At 49.9% G+C, this 13,203-nt stretch overlaps 1 protein-coding gene across 1 annotated transcript in view; it reads left to right on the top strand.

Moving 5' to 3' along the window:
• The window catches only part of AOAH (acyloxyacyl hydrolase), a 228,933-nt gene extending 216,192 nt beyond the window's left edge, over positions 1 to 12,741 (top strand). Inside the window, exon 22 of the transcript XR_014782173.1 lies at positions 12,729 to 12,741. The gene's annotated coding sequence lies outside the window, so the exon portion shown is untranslated. The remainder of the gene's footprint in view (positions 1 to 12,728) is intronic.
• Positions 12,742 to 13,203: the final 462 nt, after the last annotated feature.

Below are 13,203 nucleotides of genomic sequence, written 5' to 3'. Positions count from 1 at the left end.
CTCCACTCATGGTGTCATCACAGCTGCATTCACTGTGCCATCACAGCTAGATTTAGTATGTCATTACAGCTGGAATCAGTGTGTCATCACATAAGTAGTCACTGTACCCTCACAGGTGCAGTCACTGTGCCCTCACAAATACAGTTACTGTGCCATCACAAATGCAGCCAGTATGCCATCACACCTGGAGTCCGTGTGCCATCAAAGTTGGAGTCAGGGTGCCATCACAGCTGGAGTTAGTGTGCCATCACACCTGGAGTCAGTATGTCATCACAACTAGAGTCAGTGTGACATCACAGCTGCAGTCAGTGTGCCATCGCAGATATTGTCAGTATGTCATCACAGCTGCATTCAGTGTGACATCAGCACTGTATTCAGTGGGTCATCACAGCTGCAGTCACTTTGCCATCACAGCTGGAGTATGTCCTCACTACTGTAGTCAGTGTGCCATCACAGCTGCCCATGACAGATATAGTCAGTGTGACATCACAGCTGGTGTCACTGTGCCATCACAGCAGGAATCAGTGTGCCATGACAGGTGGAGTCTGCATGTCATCACAGCTGCAGTCACTGTGCCATCACAGTTGCAGTCACTGTGTCATCACAGCTGGAGTCAGTGTGCAATCATAGCTGCACTTACTGTGCAATCACAGATGCAGTCACAGCTGGAGTCAGTGTGCAATCATACCTACAGTTACTGTGCAATCACAGCCTCAGTCAGTGTGTCATCACAGCTCAAGTCATGGTGCCATCATAAAGCGGTCCATGTGCCATCACAGCTGGAGTCACTGTGCCACCATAGTTGGAGTCAGTTTGACATCACAGTTGGATTCAGTGTGTCATAACAGCTAGAGTAATGGTGTCATCACAGCAGCAGAAAACATGCCATCACAGCTGGAGTCACTGTGCCATCATAGCTAGAGTCAGTGAGCCATAGCTGCTGAAGTCACTGTACCATCACAGCTGCAGTTACTGTGCCATCACAGGTGGAGTCAGTGTGCAATCATAGCTGCAGTTACTGTGCAATCACAGATACAGTCTTGTGCCATCACAAATGCAGTCACTATGCCTTCACACCTGGACTCAGAGTGTCATCATAGCAGCAGTCATGGTGCCATCATAGCTGGAGTCACTGTGCCATCACCACTGCAGTCAGTGTGGCATCATGGCTGGAGTCAGTGTGCCGTCACAACTGGAGTCAGTGTGTCATCACAGCTGGTGTCACTGTGCCATCACAGCTGAAGTCAATGTGCCTACACAGTCGGAGTCGGTGTGTCATGACAACTAGAGTCATGGTGCCATCACAGCAGCAGTTAGTATGCCATTGCCACTGCACTCAGTGTGTCATCACCACTGTAGTCACTGTGCCATCACAGATGCAATCACTGTGCCATCATACCTGGAATCAGTTTGCCATCACCACTGGAGTCAGTGTGTTATCACAACTGGAGTCTGTGTGCCATAGAGCTGGAGTCACTGTACCATCACCACTGCAGTCACTGTGCCATCATAGCTGGAGTTAGTGTGCCATCACTGCTGGTGTGACTGTGCCATCACAGATGCAGTCACTGTGCCATCATAGCTGGAGTTAGTGTGCCATCACTGCTGGTGTGACTGTGCCATCACAGATGCAGTTACTGTGCAGTCACAGCTGGAGTCAATATGCCATCACAGCAGCAGCTGGAATCTATGTATTATCACAGCTGGAGTCAGTGTGTCATCACAGCTGCTTTAGTGTACCATCATAGCTACAGTCAGTGTGTCATCACAGCTGGAGTCAGTGTGTCATCACCACTGTAATCAGTGAGTCATCACAGCTGCAGTTACTGTGCCATCACTGCTGGATTTGGTGTGTCATGACAGCAGGAGTCATGGTACCACCACAGCTGGTGTCACTGTGCCATCAAAGCTGCAGCCAGTATGTCATGACAGCTCCACTCATGGTGTCATCACAGCAGCCTTCAGTGTGCCATCACAGCTAGAGTCAGTGTGCCCACAGAGCTGGAGTCAGTGTGTCTTCACAGCTGGAGTAAGTTTGTCATCATCACAGTAGTCACTGTGCCATCATAGCTTGAGTGAGTGTGTCATCACCACTTTAGTCAGTTGGTCATCACAGCTGCAGTCACTGTGCCATCACAGGTGGAGTCAGTGTGTCATCACTTCTCTCGTCAGTGCAGCATCATAGCTGCAGTCACTGTGCCATCACAGCTGAATCAGTGTGTCATCAACTCTGTAGTCAGTGCACCATCATAGCTGCAGTTACTGTGACATCACAGCTGCAGTCAGTGTGCCATCACAGATATTGTCAGTATGTCATCACAGCTGCATTCAGGGCGACATCCCCACTGTATTCAGTAGGTCATCACAGCTGCAATCACTATGCCATCACAGCTGGAGTCAGTGTGTTCTCACTACTGTAGACAGTGTGCCATCACAGCTACACTTACTGTGGCATCACAGACATAGTCACTGTGCCACCATAGTTGGATTCAGTGTTTGCTATCATAGCTGCAGTTACTGTGCCATCTCCACTGCAGTCACTGTGCCATCACACCTGGAGTAAGTGTGGCATCACAGCTACAGTCACTGTGCCATGACAGCTAGAGTCAATGTGTCATAAATGCTGGAGTCACTGTGCCATCACAGCTGGAGTCACTGTGCCATCACAGCTGGAGTCACTATGCCATCACAGCTGGAGTCAGTGTGCCATGACAGGTGGAGTCTGCATGTCATCACAGCTGCAGTCACTGTGCCATCACAGCTGGAGTCAGTGTGCAATCATAGCTGCAGTTACTGTGCAATCGCAGATAGTCTTGTGCTATCACAAATGCAGTCACTATGCCATCACACCTGGACTCAGAGTGTCATCACAGCAGCAGTCATGGTGCCATCATAGCTGGAATCACTGCGCCATCACCACTGCAGTCAGTGTGGCATCATGGCTGGAGTCAGTGTGTCAACACAACTGGAGTCATGGTGCCATCACAGCAGCAGTTGGTATGCCATTGCCGCTGCACTCAGTGTGTCGTCACTGCTGTAGTTACTGTGTCATCACAGATGCAGTTACTGTGCAGTCACAGCTGGAGTCAATGTGCTATCACAGCAGCAGCTGGAGTCTATGTATCATCACAGCTGGAGTCAGTGTGCCATCAACACAGTACTCAGTGTGCCATCAGACCTGCAGTGACTGTGCCATCACTGATGCATTCACTGTGCCATCACAGCTACTTTAGTGTATCATCACAGCTAGAGTCAGTGAGTCATCACAGCTGGAGTCAGTGTGTCATCACAGCTGGAGTCAGTGTGTTATCACCACTGTATTCAGTGAGTCATCACAGCTGGTGTCACTGTGCCATCACAGCTGGAGTCAGTGTGCCTTCACAGCTCCAGTCAGCATGCCTTCACAGCCCCTGCCACTGTGCCATCACAGCTAGAGTCAGTGTGTCATCACATCTGGACTCAGTGTGTCATCACAGCAGCAGCCATGGTGCCATCATAGCTGGAGTCACTGTGCCATCACCACTGCAGTCAGTGTGGCATCATGGCTGGAGTCAGTGTACCAGCACAGCTGGAGTTGGTGTGTCATCACAGCTGGAGTCATGGTGCCATCAGAGCTGCAGTTAGTATGCCATTGCTGCTGCCCTCGGTATGTCATCACCACTGTAGTCACTGTGCCATCACAGCTGCAGTTACTGTGCCATCACAGATGCAGTTACTTTCCCATCACAGATGTAGTCACTGTGCCATCACACCTGGAATCAGTTTGCCATCACCACTGAAGTCAATGTGTTATCACAACTAGAGTCTGTGTGCCATACTGCTGGAATCACTGTGCCATCATAGCTGAAGTCACTGTGCCATCACAGATGCAGTTACTGTGCAATCACAGCTGGAGTCAATATGCCATCACAGCAGCAGCTGGAGTCAATGTATCATCACAGTTGGAGTCAGTGTGTCATCCTCACAGTACTCAGTGTGCCATCACAGCTGCAGTTACTGTGCCATCACTGCTGAATTCGGTGTGTCATGACAGCAGGAGTCATGGTGCCATCATAGCTGGAGTCAGTGTATCATCACAGCTGGAGTCAGTGTGCCTTGACAGCTGCAGTCAGCATGGCTTCACAGCTGCTGCCACTGTGCCATCACAGCTAGAGTCAGTATGTCATCACAGCAGCAGTCACTGTGCCATCAAGGCTGCAGCCAGTACGTCATGAGAGCTCCACTCATGGTGCCATCACAGATGCAGTCACTGTGCCATAACAGCCACAGTCAGTGTGCCATGACAGCTGGAGTCAGTGTGTCATCGCAGCAGTAGCTGGAGTCAGTGTGTCATCATAGCTTGGGTCAGGGTATCATCCCCACTGTAGTCAGTGTGCCATCACAGCTGCAGTTACTGTGCCATCACAGCTGCAGTTACTGTACCATCACACCTGGGGTCAGGGTTTCATGAGAGCAGGAGTCATGGTGCCATCAAAACAGCAGTAAGCATACAACCACAGTTGAAGTAACTGTGCCATAATGAGTACAGACACGGTGCTATCACAGATGCCGTCACTGTACCATCACACCTAGAGTCAGTGTGCCCTCACAGCAGCAGTGTGCCCTCACAGCAGCAGTGTGCCCTCACAGCTGGAGTCACTGTGCCAACACAGCTGGAGTCTCTGTGCCTTCATAGGTGTAGGCACTGTGCCTTCACCACTGCAGTCAGTGTGCCATCATAGCTGCAGTAAGCATGCCATCACAACTGCAGTGAGTGTGTCAGCACAGCTGGAGTCAGTATGTCAGCACAGCTGGAGGCCGTGTGTCATCACAGCCATAGTCACTGTGCCATGAGAGGTGCAGTCACTGTGCCATCACCACTGCAGTCAGTGTGCCATCACACCTGGAGTCAGTGTGTCATTACACCTGGAGTCAGTGTGTCATCACCGCTGCAGTCAGTGTGCCATCACAGCTGGAGTCAGTGTGCCATCACAGCTGGAGTCAGTGTGCCATCACAGCTGGAGTCAGTGAGTCATTACACCTGGAGTCAGTGTGTCATCACCACTGTAGTCAGTGGGCCGTCACAGCTACAGTTACTGTCCTATCACTGATGCAGACACTGTGGCATCACATCTGGAGTCAGTGTGCCATCACAGCAGGAGTCATGGTGCCATCACAGCAGCAGTAAGCATGCCATCGCAGCTGGAGTCACTGTCCCATCACAGATGCAGTCACTGTGCCATCATACTTGCAGTCAGTCTGTCATCACAGCAGCAGTCATGGTGCCATCACAGCTGGATTCAGTGTGCCATCACAGCTGGAGTCACTGTGACATCACAGATGCAGTTACTCTGCCATAACAGCCACAGTCAGTGTGTCATGACACCTGGAGTCAGTGAGTCATCACAGAAGTTGCTGGAGTCAGTGTGTCATCACAGCTTGGGTCAGGGTACCATCCCCACTGTAGTCAGTGTGCCATCACAGCTGCATTTTCTGTGCTATCACAGATGCAGTCACTGTACCATCACACCTGGGGTCATTGTGCCATCACAGCTGGAGTCACTGCCTTCATTGCTGTAGTCACTGTGCCATCACAGCTGGAGTCACTGTGCCAACACAGCTGGAGTCTCTGTGCCTTCATAGGTGTAGTCACTGTGCCTTCACCACTGCAGTCAGTGTGCCATCATAGCTGCAGTCAACATGCCATCACAACTGCAGTGAGTGTGTCAGCACAGCTGGAGTCAGTGTGCCATCACAGCTGGAGTCAGTGTGTCATTACAGCTGAAGTCAGTGTGTCATCACCACTGTAGTCAGTGGGCCATCATAGCTACAGTTACTGTCCTATCACAGATGCAGACACTGTGGCATCACATCTGGAGTCAGTGTGCCATCACAGCAAGAGTCATGGTGCCATCAAAACAGCAGTTAAGAATGCCATCACAGCTGGAGTCACTGTCCCATCACAGATGCAGTCACTGTGCCATCATACTTGCAGTCAGTCTGTCATCACAGCAGCAGTCATGGTGCCATCACAGCTGGGGTCAGGGTGCCAACACAGCTTGAGTCCATGTGCCATCACAGATAGAGTCACTGTGCCATCATAGCTTAAGTCAGTGTGTCATCACAGATGGAGTCAGTTTGTCATCGTCATGGTAGTCAGTGTGCCATCACTGATGCAGTCACTGTGCCATCACAGCTTCAGTCACCTTGCCCTCACAGATATTGTCAGTATGTCATCACAGCTGCATTCAATCAAACATGACCTTTGTATTCAGTGGGTCATCACAGCTGGAGTCAGTGTGCCATCACAGCTGGAGTCAGTGTGCCATCACAGTTGGAGTCAGTGTGTCATCACAGATGGAGTCACTGTGCCATGAGAGATGCAGTCAGTGTGCCATCACAGATGGAGTCATTGTGCCATGAGAGATGCAGTCAGTGTGCCATCACATATGCATTTACTGTACCATAACAGCTGGAGTCAGTGTGTCATCACAGCAGCAGAGGGAGTCACTGTGTCATCATAGCCTGGGTCAGGGTATCATCCCCACTGTAGTCAGTGTGCCATCACATCTGCATACTGTGCCATTGCAGATGCAGTCACTGTAATATCACACCTGTGGTCAGTGTCCCATCACAGCAGCAGTCATGGTGACTTCACTGCTGGAGTCAGTGTGCCATCACAGATATTGCCAGTATGTCATCACAGCTGCATTCACTGTGACACCATTGTATTGAATGGAACATCATAGCTGCAATCACAGTGCCATCAAAGCTGGAGTCAGTGTGCCATCACAGCTGGAGTCAGTGTGCCATCACAGCTGGAGTCAGTGTGCCATCACAGAGGCAGTCAATGTGCCATCACTGCTGCAGACACTGTACCATCACTGATGCAGTTACTGTGCCATCCCAGCTGCATTCAATATGTCATTACAGCAGAAGTCAGTGTGCCATCACATAGGCAGGCACTGTGCCATCACAGCTGCATTCAATATGTCATTACAGCAGAAGTAAGTGTGCCATCACATAGGCAGGCACTGTGCCATCACAGCTGCATTCAGTGTGGCATCACAGCTACATTCAGTATGTCATTACTGCAGAAGTCAGTGTGCCATCACATAGGCAGGCCCTGTGCCATCACAGGTACAGTTACTTTGCCATCACAGCTGGAGTCACTGTGCCATCACAACTCCAGTTTGTGCCATCACAGCTGGAATCAGTGTGCCATCATAACTGGAGTCAGTGTGTCATCACAACTAGAGTCAGTGTGCCATCACAGTTGGAGTCAGTGTGTGATCACTTATGGAGTCACTGTGCCATCACAGATGCAGTCACTGTGTCATCATAGCTTGGGTCAGGGTACCATCCCCACTGTAGTCAGTGTGCCATCACAGCTGCAGGTACTGTGCTATCACAGCTGCAGTCACTATACCATCACGCCTGGGGTCAGTGTGTCATCACAGCTTGATTCGCTGTGCCATCACAGTTGGAGTCAGTGTGTCATCACAGCTACAGTCACTGTGCCATCACAGCTGCAGTCACAGTGCCATCACAGCTGGAGTCAGTGTGCCATCATAGCTGCAGTTTCTATGCCATCTCCACTGCAGTCACTGGCCCATCATAGCTGCAGTCAGTGTTCCATACAGATGAAGGCTTGTGACTTCACACATGCAGTCACTGTGCCATCACACCTGGAGTTAGTGTGTCATCACAGCAGCAGTCATGGTGCTATCACATCAGCATTCATTGTGCCATCATAGCTTGAGTCAGTGTGCCCTCACAATTGGAGTCACTGTGCCATCATAGCTGGAGTCATTATTCCATCACCACTGCAGTCACTGTGTCATCCTAGCTGGAGTCAGTGTGCCATCATGGCAGGAGTCAGTGTGCCATCATTGCTGCAGTTACTGTGCCATCACAGATGCAGTCAGTGTGCCATCACAGATGAAATCACTGCACCATCACAGATGCAGTTACTGTGCCATAACAGCCACAGTCAGTGTGCCATGACAGCTGGAGACAGTGTGTCATCATAGCAGTACCTCATGTCAGTGTGTCATCATACACACTGACCAGCTTGGGTCAGGGTACCATCCCCACTGTAGTCAGTGTGCCATCACAGCTGCAGTTACTGTTCTACCACAGATGCAATCACTGTACCATCACACCAGGTGTCACTGTGCCATCACAACTCCAGTCACTGTGCCATCACAGCTGGAATCAGTGTGCCATCACAACTGGAGTTAGTGTGCCATCACTGCTGGTGTCACTGTGCCATCACTGCTGCAGACACTGTACCATCACAGATGCAGTTACTGTGCCATCACAGCTAGATTCAGTATGTCATTACTGCAGAAGTCACTGTGCCATCACATATGCAGTCACTGTGCCATCACAGGTACAGTTGCTGTGCTATCACTGATACAGTAACTGTGCCATCACAACTCCAGTCATTGTACCATCACAGCTGGAATCAGTGTGCCATCACAACTTGAGTCATTGTGTCATCATAGCTAGAGTCAGTGTGCCATCACAGTTGGAGTCATTGTATCATCACTGATGGAGTCACTGTGCCATCACAGATGCCCTCACTGTACCATCACAGATGCATTCACTGTGCCATCACAGATGCCCTCACTGTGCCATCACAGATGCCCTCACTGTGCCATCACAGATGCCCTCACTGTGCCATCACAGATGCATTCACTGTGCCATCACAGATGCATTCACTGTGCCATCACAGATGCCCTCACTGTGCCATCACAGATGCAGTTACTGTGCCAAACAGCTGCAGTCAGTGTGCCATGACAGCTGGAGTCAGTGTGCCATGACAGCTGCAGTCAGTGTGTCATCACAACAGTAGCTGGAGTCAGTGTGTCATCATAGTTTGGGTCAGGGTACCATCCCCACTGTAGTCAGTGTGCCATCACAGCTGGAGTCACTGTGCCTTGATTGCTGGAGTCACTGTGCCATCACCACTGCAGTCAGTGTGCCATCACAGCTGGAGTCAGTGTATCATTACAGATGCATTTACTATGCCATAACAACTGCAGTCATTGTGCCAACACAGCTGGAGTCAGTCTGTCATCACAGCAGTAGTTGGAGTCAGTGTGTCATCACTGCTTGAGTCAGTGTGCCAACACAGCTGGAATCAGTGTGTCATCACAGCAGTAGTTGGAGTCAGTGTGCCATCACTGCTTGAGTCAGTGTGCCAGCACAGCTGTATTCAGTGTGCCTTCACAGCTGCAGTTATTGTGCCATCACAGATTTAGTCATTGTGCCATCACAGCTGGAGTCACTGTGCCAGAACAAATGCAGTCACTGTCCCATCATACCTGGAGTCACTCTGCCTTCATTGCTGGAGTCACTGTGCCATCACCACTGCAGTCAGTGTCCCATCACAGCTGTGGTCAACATGCCATCACAATTCAGTGTGACAGCACAGCTGGAGTCAGTGTGTCATCACAGCTGAAGGCAGTGTGTCATCACCACTGTAGTCAGTATGCCATCACAGCTACAGTTACTGTCCCATCACAGATGCCAACACTGTGGCATCACAGCTAGAGTCAGTGTGCTATCACATCTGGAGTCAATGTGCCATCAAAGCAGGAGTCATGGTGCCATCACAGCAGCAGTAAGCATGCCATCACAGCTGGAGTCAGTGTCCCATCACAGATGCAGTCACTGTGCCATCATACCTGGAGTCAGTCTGTCATCACAGCAGCAGTCATGGTGCCATCACAGCTGGAGTCCATGTGCCATCATAGCTGTAGTCACTGTGGCATCACCATTGCATTCACTGTGCCATCATAGCTGGAGTCAATGTGTCATCACAGATGGAATCAGTTTGTCATCATCATGGTAGTCAGTGTGTCATCACAGCTGCAGTCACTGTGCTATCACAGCTACAGACACTGTGCCCAAACAGATATTGTCAGTATGTCACACAGCTGCATTCAGTCTCACACCACGACTGTATTCAGTGGGTCATCACACCTGCAGTCACTGTGCCTTCACAGTTGCAGTCACTGTGCCATCATAGCTGGAGTCAGTGTGTCATCATCACAGTAGTCAGTGTGCTTTACAGCTGCACTTAATGTGCCATCACAGCAGCAGTCATGGTGTCATCACAGGTGGAGTCAGTGTGCCATCACAGATATTGTCAGTATGTCATCCCAGCTGCATTCAGTGTGACATCAGCATTGTATTCAATGGGTCATCACAGCTGCACTCACTGTGCCATCACACTTGGGGCCAGTGTGTCATCACAGCAGCAGTCATGGTGCCATCACAGTTGGAGTCAGTGTGTCATCACAGCTGGAGTAACTGTGCCATCACACCTGGGTCAGTATGCCATCACATTAGCAGTCCTTGTGCCATCACAGCTTGAGTCAGTGTGCCATCACAACTGGAGACAATGTGTCATCATAGCTGTAGTCACTGTTCCATCACCACTGCAGTCACTGTGCCATCATAGCTGGATTCAGTGTGCCAACATAGCTGCAGTTACTGTGCCATCACAGGTGTAGTCACTGGTCATCACACCTGGAGTCAGTGTGTCATCACAGCTGGAGTCAGGGTGCCATCATAGCTGCAGTTTCTATGCCATCTCCACTGCAGTCACTGGCCCATCATAGCTGCAGTCACTGTGCCATCACACTTGGAGTTAGTGTGTCATCACAGCAGCAGTCATGGTGCTATCACATCAGCATTCATTGTGCCATCATAGCTTGAGTCAGTGTGCCCTCACAATTGGAGTCACTGTGCCATCATAGCTGGAGTCATTATTCCATCACCACTGCAGTCACTGTGTCATCCTAGCTGGAGTCAGTGTGCCATCATTGCTGCAGTTACTGTGCCATCACAAATGCAGTCAGTATGCCATCACAGCTGGAGTCAGTGTGTCATCACAGCTGGAATAAGTGTGCCATCAGAGATGCAGTCACTGTGCCATCACTGCTGCAGACACTGTACCATCAAAGATACAGTTACTGTGCCATCACAGCTGCATTCAGTGTGACATCAGAGCTAGATTCAGTATGTCATTACCGCAGATGTCAGTGTGTCATCACATAGGCAGTCACTGTGCCATCACAGGTACAGTTACTTTGCCATCACAGCTGGAGTCACTGTGCCATCACAGCTAGAGTCAGTGTGCCATCTCAGTTGGAGTCAGTGTGTCATCACTGATTTAGTCTCTGTGCCATCACAGATGCAGTCACTGTGCCATAACAGCCACAGTCAGTGTGCCATGACAGCTGGAGACAGTGTATCATCACCACTGTAGTCAATGTGCCATCACAGTTAGAGTTACTGTCCCATCACAGATGCAGACACTGTGGCATCACAGCTGGAGTCAGTGTGCCATCACATCTGGAGTCAGTGTGCCATCACAGCAGAAGTCATGGTGCCATCAAAGCAGAGGTAAGCATGCCATCACAGGTACATGCACTATGCCATCATAGCTGGGGTCACTTTGCAATCACTGCTCCAGTCAGTGTGTCATCACAGCTGGAGTCATGGTGCCATCACAGCAGCAGTCAGCATGCCATCACAGCTGAAGTCACTGTGCCATCACAGCTGCAGTCACTCTGCCATCACAAATGTAGTCAGTGTGTCATCACAGCTGGAGTCAGTGTGCTATCACAGCACAGTCACTGTGACTTCACACCTGTAGTCACTCTGCAATCACAGCTGGATTCAATGTGTCATCACACCTGGAATCATTGTGCTATGACAGCAGCACTAAGCATCGCAGTTGGAGTCACTGTGCCATAATAACCAGAATCAATGTGCCATCATAGATGCTGTCACTGTACCATCACACCTAGAGTCAGTGTGTCCTCACAGCAGCAGTGTGCCATCACAGCTAGAGTCTCTATGCCTTCATAGCTGTAGTCATTATGCCTTCACCACTGCAGTCAGTCTGCCATCACAGCTGCAGTCAGTGTGCCATCACAGTTAGAGTCAGTGTGTCATCACAGAAGCAGTTACTGTGCCATACATAACAGGCACAGTCATTGTGCCATGACAGCTGGAGTCAGTGTGTCATCACAGCAGTAGCTGGAGTCACTGTGTCATCATAGCTTGGGTCAGGGTACCATCCCCACTGTAGTCAGTGTGCCATCACAGCTGCAATCACTGTGCCATCACAGCTGCAGTCACTGTGCCATAACACCTGGGTTCAGTGTGGCATCACAGCTGTAGTCATGGTGTCATTACGGCTGGAGTCAGTATGCTATCACAACTGCAGTCACTGTGCCATCACAGCTGGAGTCAGTGTGCCATCACAGATGCAATCACTGACCATCACATATGGAGTCAGTGTGTTATCACAGCTCAAGTCATGGTGCCATCACAGATGGAGTCAGTGTGCCATCATAGTTTGAGTCAGTGTGACATCAAATCTGGAGTCAGCATGCCATCACAGCTGGAGTCACTGTACCATCACAGCTCCAGTTACTGTGCCATCACAGCTGGAGTCAGTGTGTCCTCACAGCTGGAGTCAGTGTGTCATCACAGCTGGGGTCAGTTTGATATCACAGCTGGAGTCAGTGTGTCATAACAGCTAGAGTAATGGTGCCATCACAGCAGCAGTAAGCATGCTATCACAGCTGGAGTCACTGTGCCATCACAGATGCAGTCACTGTGCCATCAAGTTTTCTGCATTTCTGAACCTGGACTGTCTATCACATTCATAGGACTGTGGCAGAATTCAGCTATGAACCCAAGACTGAAACCTTCACTTCCAGGTCATTTCCTGCATTCCCTGCTCTATTCTACATCCCACAGACAGTTCATGTAATAAGAATCCTTGCTGCTTTGACGCTAGTATGAAGGAGACCTTGTGAAATATGCTCTGATAGCGTCTTTGCCGTCACAGACAGGCTTAATCATCAGCATGACCTCCATACTCCCAGTCATATAACCTATGTATGAGACAGATGCTATTTCCTTCACCTTGTTCTCATGTTAGAACCATGTCATGTGTTTCTCCTACACTTATTAGATAAGGACATGATTCACTGCCAGAGGTCTTAGGGTGTGTCATGGGAGAGAGTAGTGGAGACTGGGGACTTGTGGGGATGTGGAAACCATGAGGTAGGGAAAAGACAAAGAACCGGCAGATAGCTAAAAAGCTGAGATTTAGGGGGAAAAGAAATGTAGAGGCCTAGTTTGACAGTTTAGTATGACCACACTATCCCCTTAGAATCTTGAACTTCAAAA

This window comes from Acomys minous, assembly GCF_964271855.1.
Source record: "Acomys minous genome assembly, chromosome: 9".
In the NCBI taxonomy this organism is placed as follows: domain Eukaryota; kingdom Metazoa; phylum Chordata; class Mammalia; order Rodentia; family Muridae; genus Acomys; species Acomys minous.
This window is presented reverse-complemented; position numbering and strand designations above follow the sequence as displayed.